This window comes from Trachurus japonicus, chromosome 9, assembly GCF_045865225.1.
Source record: "Trachurus japonicus isolate A0001 chromosome 9, Traja_1.0".
Classification (NCBI taxonomy): domain Eukaryota; kingdom Metazoa; phylum Chordata; class Actinopteri; order Carangiformes; family Carangidae; genus Trachurus; species Trachurus japonicus.
The window spans coordinates 33,709,431-33,729,155 of record NC_140915.1 but is presented as its reverse complement, the minus strand read 5'-3'; the positions used below and the strand labels follow the sequence as shown (position 1 = coordinate 33,729,155).

At 39.2% G+C, this 19,725-nt stretch overlaps 1 protein-coding gene, 2 long non-coding RNA genes and 1 pseudogene across 9 annotated transcripts in view; 1 reads left to right on the top strand and 3 right to left on the bottom strand.

Moving 5' to 3' along the window:
* The first annotated feature begins 312 nt into the window (after positions 1–312).
* The window catches only part of mvb12bb (multivesicular body subunit 12Bb), a 52,906-nt gene continuing 33,493 nt past the window's right edge, over positions 313–19,725 (top strand). For all 7 annotated transcript variants that reach the window (XR_015036614.1, XM_085787552.1, XM_085787553.1 and 4 more), the window contains exon 1: positions 313–404. The gene's annotated coding sequence lies outside the window, so the exon portion shown is untranslated. The remainder of the gene's footprint in view (positions 405–19,725) is intronic.
* Positions 12,783–15,118, bottom strand: LOC146981918 (uncharacterized; annotated as a pseudogene).
* LOC146981917 (uncharacterized) lies at positions 15,739–16,300 on the bottom strand. The gene is made up of 3 exons (XR_015036659.1): positions 16,143–16,300; positions 15,956–16,054; positions 15,739–15,862 (listed from the first exon to the last, which is right to left on the bottom strand). It is a non-coding gene; the product is annotated as an uncharacterized LOC146981917 (long non-coding RNA).
* LOC146981916 (uncharacterized) lies at positions 16,611–18,234 on the bottom strand. The gene is made up of 4 exons (XR_015036658.1): positions 18,124–18,234; positions 17,513–17,639; positions 17,217–17,303; positions 16,611–16,811 (listed from the first exon to the last, which is right to left on the bottom strand). It is a non-coding gene; the product is annotated as an uncharacterized LOC146981916 (long non-coding RNA).

Below are 19,725 nucleotides of genomic sequence, written 5' to 3'. Positions count from 1 at the left end.
AACTACCAGCAGAACTGAAATCAGCCCCAACCGTAAGCACTTTTAAATCCAGGTTAAAAACATTTCTCTTTTCATGTGCTAGGCTGAGCTCTTTAAGAACTTTAAACTTGATCTATTTTCTTTTCTTTTACTTTTTTTTATTCTTCTTTTCTCTGTGTTTTTGCTTTTATGCTGTTTTATGTTGTTCTTTTTTTAAATACATGTTTTGTCTTTATGTAAAGCACACTGAGTTGCCTTGAAATGTATAAATAAAGATGCCTTGCCTTGCCGTCTAGTTTGGCTAATCATTACCATAGATCATTACCCATAATACCCGGAAGTGTTACCTGCCCAGTTTGGCGGGGTGAAGTCCAGAGTCCATAAGGTGGCAGCCAGCCTCTGCAGGACGACACATTGAAAAACAGGTAAAAACAAACAAACAAAACAAAACAAACAACATGTCCAAGACTTCTTGACTTTCTGTGTCGAACGGCGCAGACAGTCCGTGTTGTAGGAGCAGTAATTAGCTTACAGTTGCTACATTAGCTTTTTCTAACGTTAGCTCCAGTGACGTCACCATGTTTACATCTGTGGAGCAGCCGTAACGACACGGGCACGAACAGTAAAGGAGTTTACAACAAAGTTTGTCCACAATTAAAACCAAACTAAGCTAAAAAAAACTAACTTGGCATCGATTTATCTTCAAGGTCCACAGGAGCTGTTGGGACCTATGAGTAATTGCCAGTAAAAAATATCAGAATAAAGACAACAGACTGTCAGATATACAGTGGGAATCACATTTGTTTTTAGGTATTTGTCAGTTTTATGACCAGAACAGTTGCTGTTTAGCTCTAAATCAGTTGCTTGGTGCTTAGTGTTTCAGCATATGGATATGAATTTAGTTATGTGTATTATATGGCTACAGTACATGTTGGCTAGCAGACTGGGAAACTGCTCCTCTCACTAACTTACATGAGTTTTATTGCATTTAATTTATTTGCATTTAGTAATAGGCTACAACAAATCCCACATTAAATATCATAGGAAATGCAAGATACAGAGTTGCTCAACAAATACTGCAACATGTCACTAACATTCAATTTAGGTTAAAATGTCTGTACTGCTACTATTTATGTTGGCAGACAGACAGTGTGCTCCAATCCTTGTTAGCTAGAGCAGGATATCACAGACACTATGAACGTTTGAATACCGTCTGTGAGTAGGCTACACAGTGGTGTTTTTCATGCAAGACAGAAGTAAGTTGGGATGGATTTTTCTGTGGTCTGCCTGGATGAGTCTAAGCCTTCATGTTGTGCTGGAAAACAAAGCTCATTTTGAACAAATTAATGTTACAAAGAGATCCTTCATCCTATTAGCTAATTTGCTATCCTGTTTCATTTGAATAAGCAACCCAGTCTCATAGGAAAATGTATCCTGACTACGTTGGTCCACAGTGCAAAACGTAGAATGGCTACAATATGGGCCCTTTTATTGTGGAACTGTTACATTTTCCCTTTCTATTGCTTTGCGCCCAAGTCACGTGACTTTCAAGGCTCCGGCTGGGAGAAGAAAAAACATGGCGGACATTCCTTATTTTTTAGTGGAAAAATCAATATTTTGAGTTATTTTCTGCATTAAAATTCGTTTTGATTGCATTTCTAGTGAGAAATATATATTTTATTTTCGTGATATATACTCAGTTAATGTACATAATCACTCGCTTGCTCGTTTTTTGCAAAGATTTTTCAGATCTCGCCAGGAAAATGTAAAACTGTAACGTTTTCATAAAAACATGGCCGACATTGCTCTAATTTTTAGTGGAAAAAATTATATTTTGGGTTAGTTTTTGCATTAAAATTGGTTTTGATTGCATTTCTAGTGAGAAATATGTATTTTATTTTTGTAATATTTACTCAGTGAATGTGCAAAATCACTCGCTTGCTCGTCTTTGCAAAGATTTTTCAGATCCCGTCAGGAAAATGTAAAACTGTAACGTTTTCATAAAAACATGGCTGACATTTCTCTAATTTTCAGTGGAAAAATCTATATTTTGAGTTAGTTTTTGCATTAAAATTGGTTTTGATTACATTTCCAGTGAGAAATATGTATTTTATTTTCGTAATATGTATACAGTGAATGTGCAAAATCACTCGCTTGCTCGATTGATCAGATCTCGCCAGGATAATGTGAAACTGTAACGTTTTAAACATGTCTGATATTTCTCTCATTTGTAGTGGAAAAATCAATATTTTTAGTTTCTGCATCAACGTGAGTTTTGATTACATTTCTAACGAGAAGTGTACGGTTTATTTTTACAATATTTACTCAGCGAATGTAGATAATCACTGGCTTTTTCGGATCTCGTAATGTGAAATTGCAACGTATGGCTGCTATGGAGGCTGCTATCGTCTGGACACCCGATTTGACTGTTGTCGTACCATTGAATAGACGTAATCTCGATACCATCATCCCACAAATATGGGCCAGTAGGGCCCTATACTCTACCTAATAGGTGCAGGAGGCTGTTATCACCCATTAATCTGGTTGACCCAATGTTATTAATGCCCAGTAGGCACAGAAGGTTGATCACGGAAAATCGTGTTAGGCTATTGTTTATTTCCTCGTTTTTTTTTCGTGCTACTCAGAACGAATTTCAAACTATAGAGGGGTTTGATTTTATTTAATATCTGAACCTTGACATCAACTGAATACAAGATTTTAATCATCAGAGATTCCATATCCCCCCCCCTTTTTTTAATGTTACGTCAAGCCTGTACATTAAGTGATAATCAGCATCGTCCTATTATGTCCTATAGTATATATATTTTTTTTTTTTTAAAGCATAGCCTATCGTCCTATATGATCTGATGCTTTTATTATTCCTTTTTGTTGCAGGATTCAGGCATTTTGTGATTAGAAAACTATTTTATGGTTATTTTTAATATCTGATTCCTGCTTTTTCCACTAGGCTACAATATAGCTAGAATGTCCGCATTTATTTTTCATATTGCGAGGTAAACTTTTTTTTAATATTGTATCAAACTGTTTTTTCCGGGTTTTTTATGTTACGTCAAGCCTGTACATTTAAGAATGCAGGGATACTCGGCATCATAACGCCCATATTTATGATCTAATGCTTGTATTCCTCTTATTTGCTGCAGGGTTTATTTCATGATTAGAAAACTCTTTTGGTTATTTTATTTTGTAGGAGAAAACAGGAAACAGATAACTGTTTCCTGCCTTTCCTAGCTAGAATGTCCGCATTACTTTTTCAACTACGGACTACGTTTTTTTTGTAAGGTACCACTACGTTGGCAATGTCATCTTATATTATTTTAATGTCGTTTTTTTTTCGTATTATTATTGTGGAAGTGTCCTGTATTTCTCTAGTCCCTCTCCCTATGCTGTCCGGCGGAAACAGATGCTCCCCTTTTCCCGCTAACCCTTCACCAGGTAAGATGCGTGTCTGCTTGATGTTCACATTAACGTTTGTTTCATTATTAAACGCAAGACTATGAAAACCATCTTCTAACTTGTGAGGGAAAAAATAGCCATATCTTGTAACTTTGTCCAGCTAGATGACCGATAAGTCAACTACCGTATGTGCAGTTTGTGATATGCAGTAACTTAGGCTAACATGAGAAGAAGTCTCATTAGGCACCCTTAAAACCTGTGTTGATTTAGAAAAAACGCGACTTTTTGTATAGCCTACATTCAGAAGATGGGGAAAAGCTAGACTAATAGCTAGCCTGTAGTACTGAATATTTGTCTCTGTTCTCCTTGTAGTTTCTGTCACCCCATCCCGAACACCGACCCAGCACCTTTATAGACACAAAGGCACTTTTAAGAGCCATCTATCTATCTATCTATCTATCTATCTATCTATCTATCTATCTATCTATCTATCTATCTATCTATCTATCTATCTATCTATCTGTCTGTCTGTTTCTCTGTCTATCTATCTATCTATCTATCTATCTGTCTGTCTGTCTGTCTGTCTGTCTGTCTGTCTGTCTGTCTGTCTGTCTGTCTGTCTGTCTGTCTGTCTGTCTGTCTGTCTGTCTGTCTGTCTATCTATCTATCTATCTATCTATCTGTCTCTCTGTCTGTCTATCTATCTGTCTGTCTAGCTCTCTGTTTCTCTATCTATCTCGTGTTGTTAGTCAGCCTGTTTGTTTGTTTATTTGTTTGTCTGTGTCTGTCTGTCTGTCTGGTTTTCTGTCATGCCAGGAGGGTCTACAAAAAAGACCTGTCCCTTTTGCAAGGGAGTTTTGTTTTGTGCGCAGACAGACTGCAAGACAGAGCAGCCTCTGAAGCAGCGCCTTAAAAAGAAGCTTCATAAGTTTGATAATAAGAGAGAAGAATGGGTGGTTGGCCGTAAGAAGAACCACAACGTGGCATCCATTAAGGATGAAGCCACCATCATGGTTTGTGCAGATTTTAAAATGACATTGAACTGCTCAGATAATATTGGAAATAAGTTATGTGGTATACATGGAAAATCCTGTGATCCTCAGGTATTTCTGTGTTCATAACAAAATAGTTGAAAAGAAGAAATGGACTGCAATTATACCACTACAGCTTGTAAAATGTATACACTGCCAACTATGAATGCATTTGCAGCATTCACCTATTCAGTCACAGAAACACAAATGTTTCTCTCTATTTTTGATACATTTAGAAATTATCATTGTTGATGCTTCAGTTTCTAGTTATCTAAATGAAAAACAAGTGTTACAGATGTGATACCCTTACTGTTGCTATTTGTCTTAAAGTTTAGTTTTTTGCTTATACTTCATGAACTGTTCCTGTTTGCACATACATTTTTATACAAAAGTGAAACTCATCACGAAATTAGATCATCCTAAATGGCATTAGTATGGATTCTGTCCTCAGTAATGTCATATTTGTGTCATTAATCAATGTGTTTAGTTTTAGTTGCTATTCCATTTTTTTCAACTGATAATACAAACTTATGTCATTGCAGCTTGAGAAACTCCATGCTATTGGCTACAAACCAGTACTTCTTCTTGGTAAGAAGACAAAGAAGGAGCAAACCAAGTGTGAGGTCCTCACCCCTCGTTGCAGACTTACTGATTTTGCCAAAGACTACCTCCAAAAGATTGGCTCATTTTATGAGTACCTTTGTGAAGGTAAGATGCATGATGCAATGCATGCTTAACAAATGGTATTATTAATGTATGAATTACATAAATTATTGTATTGGAAAGGAATTATGGCCTTCTAGTTTCGTGGCACGGCACAGGGTGGCAGCGGCGCAGTGTAAGTTTCATGCAGCGCAACACAGCGCACGGTCAGTTTGGTAATTTGGTAGACAGAGGTGCGCTGAGATGGGTGTGGCGGCGCAGCAGGGGGAAGTGTCACAGATTAAAACATGATGCAAACTAACAAGTTCACATGTCTCTCAGACAACCACAAACAGCCTCGGCATCAGATATTGAGTATATATTCGGCATCTCCCATCTCAGAAAATTCAAAAGAAAAGAGAAAAATAGAGATGCTCGCCGACAAGGGCCAGGCCACGGGGCTTGGTGATGCATCCTTTATGCACAGGTGCTTCTGATTTCATCCCCGTTACGCATTGTATTTGTTTATGTTGTGATCTGTGCACACTACTCATCTTTGTTAAACGGTTTAAAATATTCATAGATATCATGTGACGTCACACAGCGGTCGCAGCGCCATCTTGAGTACTGACTTACAACAGGCCGTCTATCTGTCATCTCGTGGGCTGTGACAGCAATTCTCACAAAAGGAGTGGATTAACCTTTTTTTTATGACAGGGCTCTTTTGAATGCTGCATTTCGATCACACTAATGAATTACACTCTTGATTCTACATCTTACTGTGCGTTCACACTGAAAGCGATTCAATCGCCTGTAGTCGCCCTGGCCGCTCCTATCGCGTCGCTTGTCAGCTCTAGCAGGCCCTTGCACCAAGCGACCAAAGGGGCGGGACTTTCAAGCCGTGCTGCAGATGTGTCCATTCAGGCTCTCTCAATTTCTCCGGCTGTGAGAATCCCAGTCCGCTATTGGCTGTCGCCGCGGTCGCGCCGCTGCTCATTTGCATAAAGTTCAATCTCTCCCAACTTTCATCGCTCGCGTCGCTCCCATCGCGTCGCTCCCGCCGCCGGTCGCTCCTCGTCGCCAGTGTACATTGAAAATGAATGGCAGCTGGTCGCCGCGGCCACTCCGGTCGCTCTTGGTGTGAACGCCCAGTTACGGTCTTGTATTTCCGTTGTTAACTATAACAGACCGTTTATTAGTGGAAAGGGGTGCGTTTTTCAGTTTTTTTTATTTTTTCCACACTGGGCAACAGTTCTTAGTGTATCAGGGCAAATCTGATTAACAATAACCTCCTCCCAGACTATTTCTGCTTCATCAGTCCGTGGAGGTCTGTCCGTGTTACCATATATTCGGCCACTGTGAGCTTGGACCTCCCGGATCAAAACATCAGTTTCCTTCTGTAAAATGTTTGGCTGTCTGGCGTCGCTGTCTCCTTTGTCCATGTCAAAATATAAAGTGACAAAATAGCAGTGCTCCTTCACCGCACACATGTTAGTGTAAATAGTTTAGTTTAGTTTGATGTCATTTTTAAGTCAATCTTATGAGTACTCTGTCATTGTCCTGTATAAACAATATTATAGATAAAATAAGATGAGATAGAACTTTTTTTAAATCCTAAAGGACATTTTCATGCCAGATTATTGGTTTATTATAGTGTGAATGGAGTAAATGCTAATAGTAGTTAAAGTAATGTGCATATGTGGCATAAAGTATGGAAGGGATAGTGTGCAGGGACCTGGTCATTGTTTAGGAAAGAACCCTGACAGGGTGATGCAAGACCTTGACACGAAGTGGCTGGATACATGGTCCATTATACACCAAGAACAGCAGTGATAATAATGGTCTGTTGCAGAGAAATAAAATAATATTTTAATTAATCGAACCATATGATAATATTCTGAGTTATAGTTACAGTCACAAAGAATTAAATACAGTATAGATTTGTAGAAATTGAATAGATCCAGGAGACTCAAAAGTTTCCTGTAATCTAAAGTGAACACAAATCTGGTTGAGATTTGACAATTTGTTTAACTGCAGGTTGGAACTAGGACCCAGATGTAAATGAGGAGGCGCTAATCACACTGCACCTCACACCCTGTGACCCACTGGAAGGGCCAAGCAAGGCGAACATGGAGGGTAAACCGCAGAGCAGACCAACATGGAGTGGTACGTGGAGCAGCAGACCGACGCAGAGGGACAAGCAGAGCAGACCAACGCTGAGCAGACCAACACGGAGGGAAAGGCGGAGCAGACCGACATGGGTAAAAAGTCAGGTATGTACTAATGTTTGTAGGGTGTTCTCAATTAATTACCTTGGTAATCTCATGTCTCTATTGATTAGCGATATCTCATTATCACTGTTTATTAATACAATACATAAAATTAAGAAGGGATAGTGTCATCTTTTAAAGGATATATGAGTGAACTATAATCTTATATTGCAGTGGCAAGAAGGCATATGCCAGAGAGAAAGAAGCTACAAAAACGTAAGATTAAATTATTCCTGTTTGTTATCCTTACAGCACAAACCAATCATTTAATAATTTTGCTCACAAGAAATCTTTACTGGTTGACTTACTCAGAAAACATACACTGTGTGCCACTGCACATATAGTTGCAAAAATTGAGTGTAGCGTTAGTTCAGGCAGGCCACATAGTCAAGCTGTGCTGCTCACCTCATCAGCTGATGTGGGCAGGCCATGTTGGACAAGCTCATATCAGCTGGCTGGCTGTGATAGGCCAGCTCCTTATCAGCGGACCATATCTCCTCCTTCTCATTCAATTGGGCGCTCTATTTAAACTGCATCAGTCAGCCATCTGCTTCTGCTGCTTTCTCAGCTTGCTGCTTTACAACCCAGCTCCTCCTTCTCATTTTGTTCTGACTTACCAATGTCATAATTGGGTCATTGGTGCTTGCTCTGTTCTGGGGGTCTTGCTGACTCTGCTCTCCCTGCCTCATGCCTTCCACATAGGTCAGTGAGAGCAGGGAGGTCCCAGAAAAAAGCCACGCCGTCAAAATTAAATTTTGCAATTGTAATTAAGTTTCTTTGACTGAAGTGGTCCTGGCTGAAATACATGTATTTACAGGGGTTGATGCTTTGATAATTTCCCCCACCTTATTTGCCAATTGTACGGTTTTATGAGAGATGATTTTTAACAGAAAACACAGGAAATCCATCAGGCTTAATGTTTTTAATTTTACCACATAACTTTTGTAGTTAGGGTATTAGTGTTCTATAACCATTCTGGCCTGCATACCACTGAAGTCTTCACAGTTGTATTTTTCTTGTTGCTCATAATCTAAAAAAAAAAAAAGTGAGAAAGGTTAGACAGGGTAGACAGACACCCATGTAAAATTAGCTAATTCTGTTGCAATTAATTGTAATCATGTACTGCCCTTGCAAAAACAAACAATACTTATTTGTTGAAATTCCACGCAAATGCACTGTCAGTTTTAGAAACATCCTTGTGTGTATCATCTGTAGGGTCTTTTTGAATCACAGATCAAAACACAGTTTATACTGAACATATCATTATGAAACAATGTAAATATCAGGAAAGTCCCAATGCACCAACAAAACTCAGTGACTGCAACCACAGATAATAGCTGATTCGTAAGATTGAGATTGATGCCTTTTAGAATAATGATAGATGTCTTCCTTTTTTGTTGTTCTTTACTGTCTTTACAGGGCAAAGCAGAGATGTTGGTGGAGTGGGAGCCCTGTCCAGTTTGGTATGTAATTCTGCAGTTTAGCTTAATCTCTCCCATAACATTCTTCTTCTGTGGTATTTTACATGTTGCTGATCGCCACCACCGGCTGGGCATGGCATTTCAGGCTTCAGAGGCGATCGTTTTCAGTTTTGCCTCTTCGTATGGACAGAGATATTTCTGTGGTGTGGACAGAGTTTTTTTTTTTTAAACGAAGACGAAAATATCAGCTTAAAAAAATATCCACATACGTGTAGTCCAGGCCTGAATAGTCGACTATTTGAGGTGACCCCTAGAATATTCTGTAGGGTCTGTCCTTGACACATGTTAGAAGATTAAGCTTATTAGAAATACTCAGCAAGCACCAGTAACAAAAAGAACATTTCTCATCTGTTTTCAGTGGCAAGGAGTGGGCCCATTCCTGGCAGCCAAAGGATTCTCTTCAAATTGTTTAAAAATAAAAATGTGTAATGTGAATGTTTTTGTTTCAATGTGTGAATATTTTGGTTGGAGCATATATGTCATCAAGTTTATATTTTGTATTTTTGTTGGTAATGTTTATTTCAAATTGAGATAAGATGGAGAACTCCACATAAACTTCACTTCTATTATATCAAAGCTGACGTATGACTTGATTTCATGTTCTTGACATTTTATTGCTTTTTAAAGTTGGTTACTCTCACAGTATGGAAAAACACAAGTTGTTAACTTTATTGCTGACAAAAGGTCATGGCTGTACATAAAGAAATAAAGATAATTAACAAATGGGAAAAGGATGATGTGAGGCTATTATTTGTTTGACCCTCGCTGATGTCATAGTAAAGCATTTATATTAGCCTATATTTCTCACAGTTTTGTCATTTTTGGTAAGGCAAATGCTGCAGTACCTGAGGCACTGTTGCTATGGAGACGCCAACGCCAGAAGTTGCTATAGTTTCATTGCATTTTTCTCATCTCCTCTGTGACAGGCGGGTTTCAACCTTGCTCCTCTCTCACAACACACACATACACTCCACCCGTCTCAGTTCAGCTCTGTCCACAGCCCGTGCTGACATCAACGTCCTTGACCGGAACCTGTTGGTCCAAGTGGCCCTGCTCCGAGCAGTCCTGCTGGCCCAACTTGTGTCACACTGTTCCAGCCTCCACCCGAAGAAGTCAGACAGTAACACATGACATAATCAGTTATAGCGTGAATACACTTAGGTCTGCAACTTAACTCTGCAAACAGTCTTCCCTGGGTGCAGGACCAATGCGCACCTGCAGATCCACAAATTCATGCAGGACATTGAAGTCATAAGGGGCCCCCAGCTGTTGTCATCTGACTGGCTGATTAGTCTTTACCCAATCACTTTCAATCTAGAGTGGAGCCTTCAGTGCCAAGTCTAATAACTTTGTTGCAATAAATGGTTTTAATCAATGATGAGAGTGTTCCTGAATGCTCACCACAGACAACTATATCAAAACATGACCTGTCAAATGCCAGATTTTTTCAGCACAATGCAAGGAATGAGGCACAGGCCATAGGCTACTCTTTCCCCACATCCTGTAAGGTAGGTTGTTTCTGCTGTGGCCTCAATCAATAGGCTACAAAAGTACATCAAAGCTGGACATTGCCGAAAGAAAATTCTAATGAACCAAAGCGGGGCCCAGTACAGAAAGTTTGGGAACCTCTGATCTATCCTGTCAGGGTGGGAAAGGGTGCAGTAGCTGCCTAGGCTATGTTTATGGCCATATTAAGGGAATGGGGAAATATGCTTATTTGCAAGAATATGTATTTGTATGGGGAAGATTGGGTCTTAACTGATCCAAATTGAAAAATATGATTGTGTGGAAGGCAAACATCAATATCTTGAACATATTTGGCCATTAAATAGGCCTTAAAAAATGTTGGATTTATTTTATCTAGCTGGGACCCTAAGGCATCTGAGAAAGTACACCTGAAAGTGGCTTGGCTGGGACAGAGCTGAAAATGAAATTTTGTCGTAGGTGGACAATGAAGACATCATTGGAAAGGTCTTGACCTAGGGAGTAATATATTTCAGAATGGGACATATGGGTGTTTCCTTCTCCCCAGGAATGACCTTTGAACCTTGAAATTGGGGTGTTTTTGAAGACTCATAAATCAGCAACAGAAAGTGCTAGAGATATGGGATCAACAGTTTTGGAAAGCTCTTGATCTATACTACTATAACCGAATCAGTGTCAATAGGGGGCGCCACTGATGAGGGCCCAAATCTAAAAAAAACATGATTTCACCATGTTGTCAATCAGATGCATAGAATTTGACCTAATAAATGTGTTCCCTGTCCTTAAAAACTATAAATAAGCCAACAATATTCTTGGTTATGAGTTCACATAATAGGAGAAATAAGAGAAAACACAATGGAACTACAAAAAAATATGGCGGAGTATAGCACTGTGTATTGCAACTTCCGGACATTTCCCCATCTTTGTAGTTTTAGTTGATGTTAGGGTTGGTTGATAGATTAGGGTCGCGAAAACATATTTCTGGTTACTTTTTAATACAAAAAAATTGAATTTAAGATATATGGTCATGTAATTTGAAAACGTATGTCTCAAAAACATAAACATATACATTTATTACGGTGTAGTAGACGTCTCTCAGACGTAACTTTAGATATGCTTGACTGACGGAGATGCGTTCAGTGGCGGGAGGATTTAGGGTTGCGAAAACATATTTCTGGTTACTTTTTAATACAAAAAATGTAAACTTAAGATATATGGTCGTGTAATTTGAAAATGTATGTTTGAAAAACATAAACATATACATTTATTACGGGTGTAGTAGACGTCTCCCAGACGTGATATGCTTGACTGACGGAGATGCGTTCAGGGGCGGGAGGATTTCAAAACATGTCTCGGTCGGTCGAAACACCGGGTGCGCCAAAAACTAAAACGAGACTGATTAAGAGAGAAAAAAATCACAGAAAGGCCTATGCCTTATATGTCTTAGAGACTGTCCCGTCCTCACGACGTGAGTGATTGAGGATCTATGATTGTGACCGTTTAGTGATGAGTCAGCAGCTGCTCCAGACACATCACCAACTTTAATGTTTAAGGACGTAGCCTATTAGATGTTGATTGTGTAAACACTAAGCACCATATACTCACCCTCATTCATAATGATTATTAAACCATAACCTAACGTCTTAAATCTGTCAGCTGCCCAGTCCGGTGCAATCGCCAGTTTCCCCCCTTCCAAGGGGGCGGTTTCAAAGTTGCCCTTTGTTCAAAGTGGGGGATGACAGAAAGAGTTTCAGTGATAGTTGTGTTAATTATTTGGTCTCATAGTGTCATGTTTTAGTGTCTGTATTAATTTTTAATTGAACAGCTGTCAGTGGATGCAAAACATTTTTTATCTAATGTTGTATTGAATGGTATAATACTGAATACATGTATATAAGTTAAATGTCCCATGATACATTTTAAGACACATGATATTAAATAAGTGTCAAAATAACACACACAGAAACAATGCATGACCTCCATTCATGTGTACACAGTGGTTTTTATTTCTGAACACTACAGACACTGCCTTGGACATGGTATAACTCAGCAATATAGTAAAATGCAGAGGCCAACATCTTGAGGATAGTGGGGGGACTGCTTTTCATTGATTTAGCTCTGCTTTTAACACGCTTCAGCCACATCTTTTAATTCAGAAACTGAAACAACTGGCTGTCAGCCCCTCAGTATCACTCCTTTTTAACAAACAGAACTCAGCTACTTAAGGTCAGTAATAGTGTTTCTCAGGTAAAAAGCATAAGCACAGGATCTCCACAGGGGTGCCAGCTGACCAGTTCTGTTCACATGGTTCACAAATGAGTGCTCAGCAAGTCACACACAGAATTATATTTTCAAATACTCTGATACTAACTCCAGGTGCATGACAACACTAACATTTATCATTCTGAAGTGGAAAGGTTTGTTGAGTGGTGTGATCTCACAATAAACGTTAAAAAGACAGAGGAGATTATTTTCGATCCCAAAGGAGTCTGTGATCACAGCAAAATTGTCATCCACAACCAACCAATTGTCCAAGTCCAGTCCTACAAGTACCTTAGTTTACACATACACCGAACTTAAACATGGACCACCCATGTAGACTGCGTGTGTTCTCTAGACTCCTCCAAAGATTGTACTTTCTAAGGAGTCTGCGACTATACAGAGTTGAGCAGAGAATTATGTTTTATTTTATCAGGCTGTGTTGGAAAGCGTTATCAGATACGGTATGCCTGTTTGGTTTGGAAACCTCCCTGTTTGAGCTAAATCAAAGCTACTGCACCTGGTTCAAACAGCCATGAAAATGATTGGCCTTAAAGATCATTACAATCTGTAGTCTCTGAAAGGTGTGTACTGAAACAGGTCTCTTTGTCTTTTAGTCTCTACCTCTGGTCCTCTGCAGTGTAAGGATCCAAATACTAGGTGGTAGCGGGAACTGAGGCACTCGGAGTAGGAGAGTCATTTAAAAAGCCTTTGTTGCAGCATGGCCATACAAATTAAAACAAGCCTATCTGTTCTGCATTGGAGTTTAAAATATCACTACAACTTTTATGATCTTATTGTGTTTTTTGTAACTCTTATTGTGTGCTTTCTATCGTGTTTTTATGTGTACATGGGTATGTGGCTGATGGGTTTGGCAGCAACGAGTCCAGTCCGTCATGCAGCATCAATCTGTGAAAAAAAAACATGGTAAGAGAAGGTGAAATCTAGAATGAACAAGCTGTATAAATCATTTACAGGTATGGGTTTGCAAAACAAACACTAGTATACAGTACATACTTGAGTAAATTACCTAAATTGTGACATCCTCTTCGTCTTCACTGCTGTCTGGACTGCTGAGGTCACTTTGATCCTCCTCCTCAATGTGCAGATGGACAGAGGCCTCAGGACCTAAAGCAGTCTTGTACTGTCGGAGGACCACTTGCAACTGCTCCAACAGCTCAGACAGTTGTTTTTTCAAGAGACAGCAAAGTCCTTCGTTGCCCTGGTCTACATTTCCAAGGACACAAGACACATTATAGACGCACTCCACAGCAAGATGTCTGTCTTCTGTGACTGACACAGCTTACTTCTTTTAATCTTGAAAGTAATTATTTCAATGAATACATGTTTGTTCCATCTTACCATTCTCAGCCACCTTGTTCTTCAGCTCCTCTGCCTGCTTCTGCAACCATGTGCAATGTTGCTCCATCTCCAAAAGCAAAATGCTCTTCTCCTCCTCCAGGCGCTTTGTTAACATCACTTGGTCAAACAATGCCTTCTTGATTGTGATGTTTTCTGTACACAATAACAGTAAAATTAAAATACACCCACAAACCTAATGGATATTAAAACGCTTAATATGTTATGATTTAGTTCAGTATACTCTAAGTACAAGAACTCAAAATAATTCTTATGAAGCTTTACAAAACTGACATACCACTGCCATGAACCTCCCATGGCCACAAAGGGGACACAGTGCTCTCTCCAGTGAATGTGTTTTCCACAGCAGCCACATCGATTGCTGCAGAGTCCGGTACTAGTCCATTGTACCTCTGCATCTCCTGAAGAAGCAGTTTTTTGTCCTCTCCCAGCTTCCTCCGAAGGCGGTGGCGAAACTTGCTGCTGTCTGAAAAGACATTAAGAGCAAGAACACTATCTAGATTATCATAATCTAATGGCAGTTTAAATAATGGACAGTTAGAATTCATGAATTGCAAGTACATGCATTTGTTGGAATGTTAACACTACAGTAGATTGATTTTATCAACTTGTTTTATTGTTATACCATTCTGACGGTAGAGGGTTTGTTTCCATTGCCTGACACTAAGGTATAGCCCCAAAATGGACTGCTGAAGTTCACTCTGTGTGGTGCCTTCAGTGTTATGAGGTGCGTTTGGTGTCTCTATAGAAATAAAAGTTACAGTAAATTCAATATAAGAGCTTGTTTTGGTCTACATATAAAATCCATTTTAATACAACTTGGTTGTAAAACATGCGATGTGCACTCTCTGCACTGATTTCTGTTATCTGGTCTTGCTTACCTCCAGCTGCCCATTCAATCACCTCAGAGATCCACTGTGATGTTTCATCATCCGAGCAATGTAGCTCTGTTTTACCTCAGCTAGCCTTGCAGTCTCGTCCAGTAGTCTTTGACATGTCTGATAAATAGTGTTATACAATAATCAGGTTAAAGCCCTTAAGGATTAACAAGCCAAGTGACCAACAAATACAGACTTACCTTTACATATCTAGTGGAAAGTGCTTGGTGTAGCGAGGCCCTTTTTTTGTGGTTCCACCCCAATGCATGCAGTGTAAGCATGTCCACACGTGCTGTTGAAAACAAATAATGAGTTTATGAAATGCATCTAAAAAAGGGTGCAAGAATATGGTAAACAGATTAATCATCTGCTTTCGACATTTATTTTTTCGTCAGGGCACAACGAGATAGGTAGCTGTTAACTTGACTTCACTGTCTTTTGCCACAGAGAGCCCCTCAAAAAAGGCAGGGTCCTCACTCCTGAAGAAGAAAGACAAATAGATAGATGCATTAGTCACACAGCAATATAAATGAATCAATAAAAACACTGGAAAAAAGAGCACCTTCCACTTTGGCCAAAGCGATACAACTTCCTGTTTCCATCTGCAGAAACAGCCAACATTTCAGGTGTGCAGGCTGGGCAGGTGAATTCAGCACCACAGCAGAGTTGGTTTTCCTCAAATGAAGAGTACGAAAACTCTAAGAAACTGCACTGCAGTGCATCTCCATTGATATGTCCAGACGAGAAGATACAGAGAATTACACATTTTTGTGATGTTGTCTGCTTATGTAAATACAGTTTTTTACGTACTCTTCCTCCACACTTTGTGCGGTGCTCCAGCAACTTTGCGAAGGCCTGTCTGGCAAAACCAGGAGAAATGACCTTCAGTTCCTGGAAGGAGCTCAAAAGGTCCAATGTATACAAAGTAGACACATTAAGAGAGGCCGGCCAATATCCGCTCCTAATGAGGTCCTTTAATTCAGGAGTCCACTGCCTCTGGCATGTTCCACACAAATACAGTGGCTGATGCAAGTCATAACGCCCTTGGAACATAATGCAAATAAACAACATCAGGAATACACACCAACCACATACTTAATACACATGATCTGTGTAGTGTAGTGAAGTGTTCTTACCATTGATGGTAAATAAAATCACTGGTTTCCCTGGTGATATGATGATGTTTGTGTCCTCACAAGAACAGCATGGTGCCTTCACAGCTGGCAAAATGCATGCTGACAAAAACAAGCAACCAATGCATTACATTATTTGTAACAAGTTAAAAATACATATGGAAACAATTAGGTTTAGATTGAGACATACCTTGCTCATGGGTGCAATATCCATCCTCCTGTTTCATGGTGTGTGTAGTTGGAGGAATAGCTTTAAAAAAAAACATCAATAATGGATTCCCTGTTGTGGAGTGGCTGCTTTTTGTGATGCAGTACATCACAGTCGCCACAGAACCACTCGTCGGGAAGACAATCTCTGCACATAGAAGGGAAAGGCAAAATTATTTTATGGGAATAGTGATAGGTACTATTAATTGAAGTTAGGATATTCTGAATTAGGTGAGATACAAAATTGAATTTAATTTATTTGGGATATGTGTCTCAGGGTTTAGCCCCTTGCAGTTGGGCACAGGAGGTCCTAAATATTTTTTCCACATTCCTGTGGGAAGCTTCTGAAAGTTTTCTACCAACACAAAAGAAAACATAATTACACACTGACCACTAATTCTAAAAGCCGATCATGGAATAAGTTTAGTATTTGAGAATACCAACCGAATGACAGCAGGCTCATTGCAGAGGTAACACAAAGGATAACCAACAGCCTCCTTCTCTATGAGGCACTGGAGGTTGTATGGTCTTGACTCTTTCCAGCGCTCCGAGGCTTTCTGCTGACGGAAAGACCAGGATGATGCTGAGCTTCTTTGAGTCTCATCAGAATGACATGATGCCAAAATAGCAGAGAGCCTCTCCATATTTTTTTCTGTAAAGAAAATATAAACTTGAGTAAGCCGGTGCATATTCTCATTTGTCCAGGTCATAGCATTTCAAAGGAGGTTAAATCGAAAGCAACTGGACTTAGTTATTTGTCTAGGAAGACGTTTCACCTCTCATCCAAGAGGCTTCATCAGTTCATGTACGCAACTGACTAAATAAACTTGAGTTATAAAAGATGATTTAGATAACAACCATTACAACAATTAATCAACAGATAGCATACACATATTTTCATCACCATGGAACTGGCTATAATCATTAGTGTTCTTTATCTATGTAATACATTGTCTTTACAGCGTAAGGTTTGTTTCAATGTCTATCTTAAATTCAATTATACATGGAGATTTGAAGATAACATTTAAAGTTAAATTCATTCATAACTGTGATTTACCAAATTTTGCCAGAGGACTTGCTGAGGGGAAAGTGGGCAGATCTCCCACACTGGATGACAGGGAGCAGTCAGGTGGAGGCTGTGCACCTGTAAATAAGCACATAGAAGAGTAAGAATGGATTAGGGTAGGCTTAGGACTGCAATCGTGTTTTTTCTACCTACATACTAATTAACAATTGATATAATCAGACAAACTACGTATATTCACATGAAATACTTGGTTATGTAATTAACTGCAATGCCACTGAAAAAATTGTTATCTACTTTTCGATACAACAACAATTTACACAAACAACCTGTAGCTGAGGCGCTGCGTCGCCCACCACGCCTTCCCCTGGGCTTGCCTTGTCCTTGCCTTGTCCTCTTAGACTTTGATGGAGAGTCCCTTCCAGAGCATGTCCGTTTCCTCATCTGAGCTGCTTCCTATGAGTTGATAAAAGTCTTGTCAAACTGATGTGGTTAAAGGTACCTAAGCAAAAACAGATGACAAATCAAAGCAAACCCCAACATCTACTGAATCAAGCGATTTATCCACTATCCCACCGTTACCATAATGTCGCCATCTGTAGTTAAGGACATTGTAAAACTTGCTCTCCAATGCTTTGCATTACATATTTCACTAATGCACTACAGTCATGAACAGTCTGCCTGTGGCCTCAATTTATTCATCTGTTTACTGAATCCATAGCTCTAAGAGCAGATATTATTCACTACTGATACAGAGTCAGCATCGTCTGGGCCTTTTTCATCATTTCTAAACGCCACAGAGCATGCTTGGATGTTAAATACTCAACTGCATTGTTTAATAAAACAGTAAAAAAAAAAATCTTCTGCACTCATATTTCTACACACATTCAGTAAGGGATATAATTTGTATGGTCAAGTAAAGAATGATGTAAACACTAACCCTGGCTTCAGCAAGAATCTGATCATGCTTCAGTTCAACAGCCATGCGTCTCCCCTCTTTGTATTTGGGATTCTGGGGGTCAACGGTATCTGTCCATTGCAATACAGACAAACAAATAAACAAACAAACCAATACAGACAAACAGGCTGACTAATAAACAGTTACACAGATAGCTGATAGATAGATAGAGAAACAGACAGATAGATAGATAGATAGATAGATAGATAGATAGATAGATAGATAGAGAAACAGACAGACAGACAGACAGAGAGACAGACAGACAGACAGACAGACAGACAGACAGACAGATAGATAGATAGATAGATAGACAGATAGATAGAGAAACAGACAGACAGACAGACAGACAGACAGATAGATAGATAGATAGATAGATAGATAGATAGATAGATAGATAGATAGATAGATAGATAGATAGATAGATAGATAGATAGATAGACAGATAGACAGACAGACAGACAGACAGACAGACAGACAGATAGATAGATAGATAGACAGAGAAACAGACAGACAGACAGACAGATAGATAGATAGATAGATAGATAGATAGATAGATAGATAGATAGATAGATAGATAGATAGATAGATAGATAGATAGATAGATAGATAGATAGATAGATGGCTCTTAAAAGTGCCTTTGTGTCTATAAAGGTGCTGGGTCGGTGTTCGGGATGGGGTGACAGAAACTACAAGGAGAACAGAGACAAATATTCAGTACTACAGGCTAGCTATTAGTCTAGCTTTTCCCCATCTTCTGAATGTAGGCTATACAAAAAGTCGCGTTTTTTCTAAATCAACACAGGTTTTAAGGGTGCCTAATGAGACTTCTTCTCATGTTAGCCTAAGTTACTGCATATCACAAACTGCACATACGGTAGTTGACTTATCGGTCATCTAGCTGGACAAAGTTACAAGATATGGCTATTTTTTCCCTCACAAGTTAGAAGATGGTTTTCATAGTCTTGCGTTTAATAATGAAACAAACGTTAATGTGAACATCAAGCAGACACGCATCTTACCTGGTGAAGGGTTAGCGGGAAAAGGGGAGCATCTGTTTCCGCCGGACAGCATAGGGAGAGGGACTAGAGAAATACAGGACACTTCCACAATAATAATACGAAAAAAAACGACATTAAAATAATATAAGATGACATTGCCAACGTAGTGGTACCTTACAAAAAAAACGTAGTCCGTAGTTGAAAAAGTAATGCGGACATTCTAGCTAGGAAAGGCAGGAAACAGTTATCTGTTTCCTGTTTTCTCCTACAAAATAAAATAACCAAAAGAGTTTTCTAATCATGAAATAAACCCTGCAGCAAATAAGAGGAATACAAGCATTAGATCATAAATATGGGCGTTATGATGCCGAGTATCCCTGCATTCTTAAATGTACAGGCTTGACGTAACATAAAAAACCCGGAAAAAACAGTTTGATACAATATTAAAAAAAAGTTTACCTCGCAATATGAAAAATAAATGCGGACATTCTAGCTATATTGTAGCCTAGTGGAAAAAGCAGGAATCAGATATTAAAAATAACCATAAAATAGTTTTCTAATCACAAAATGCCTGAATCCTGCAACA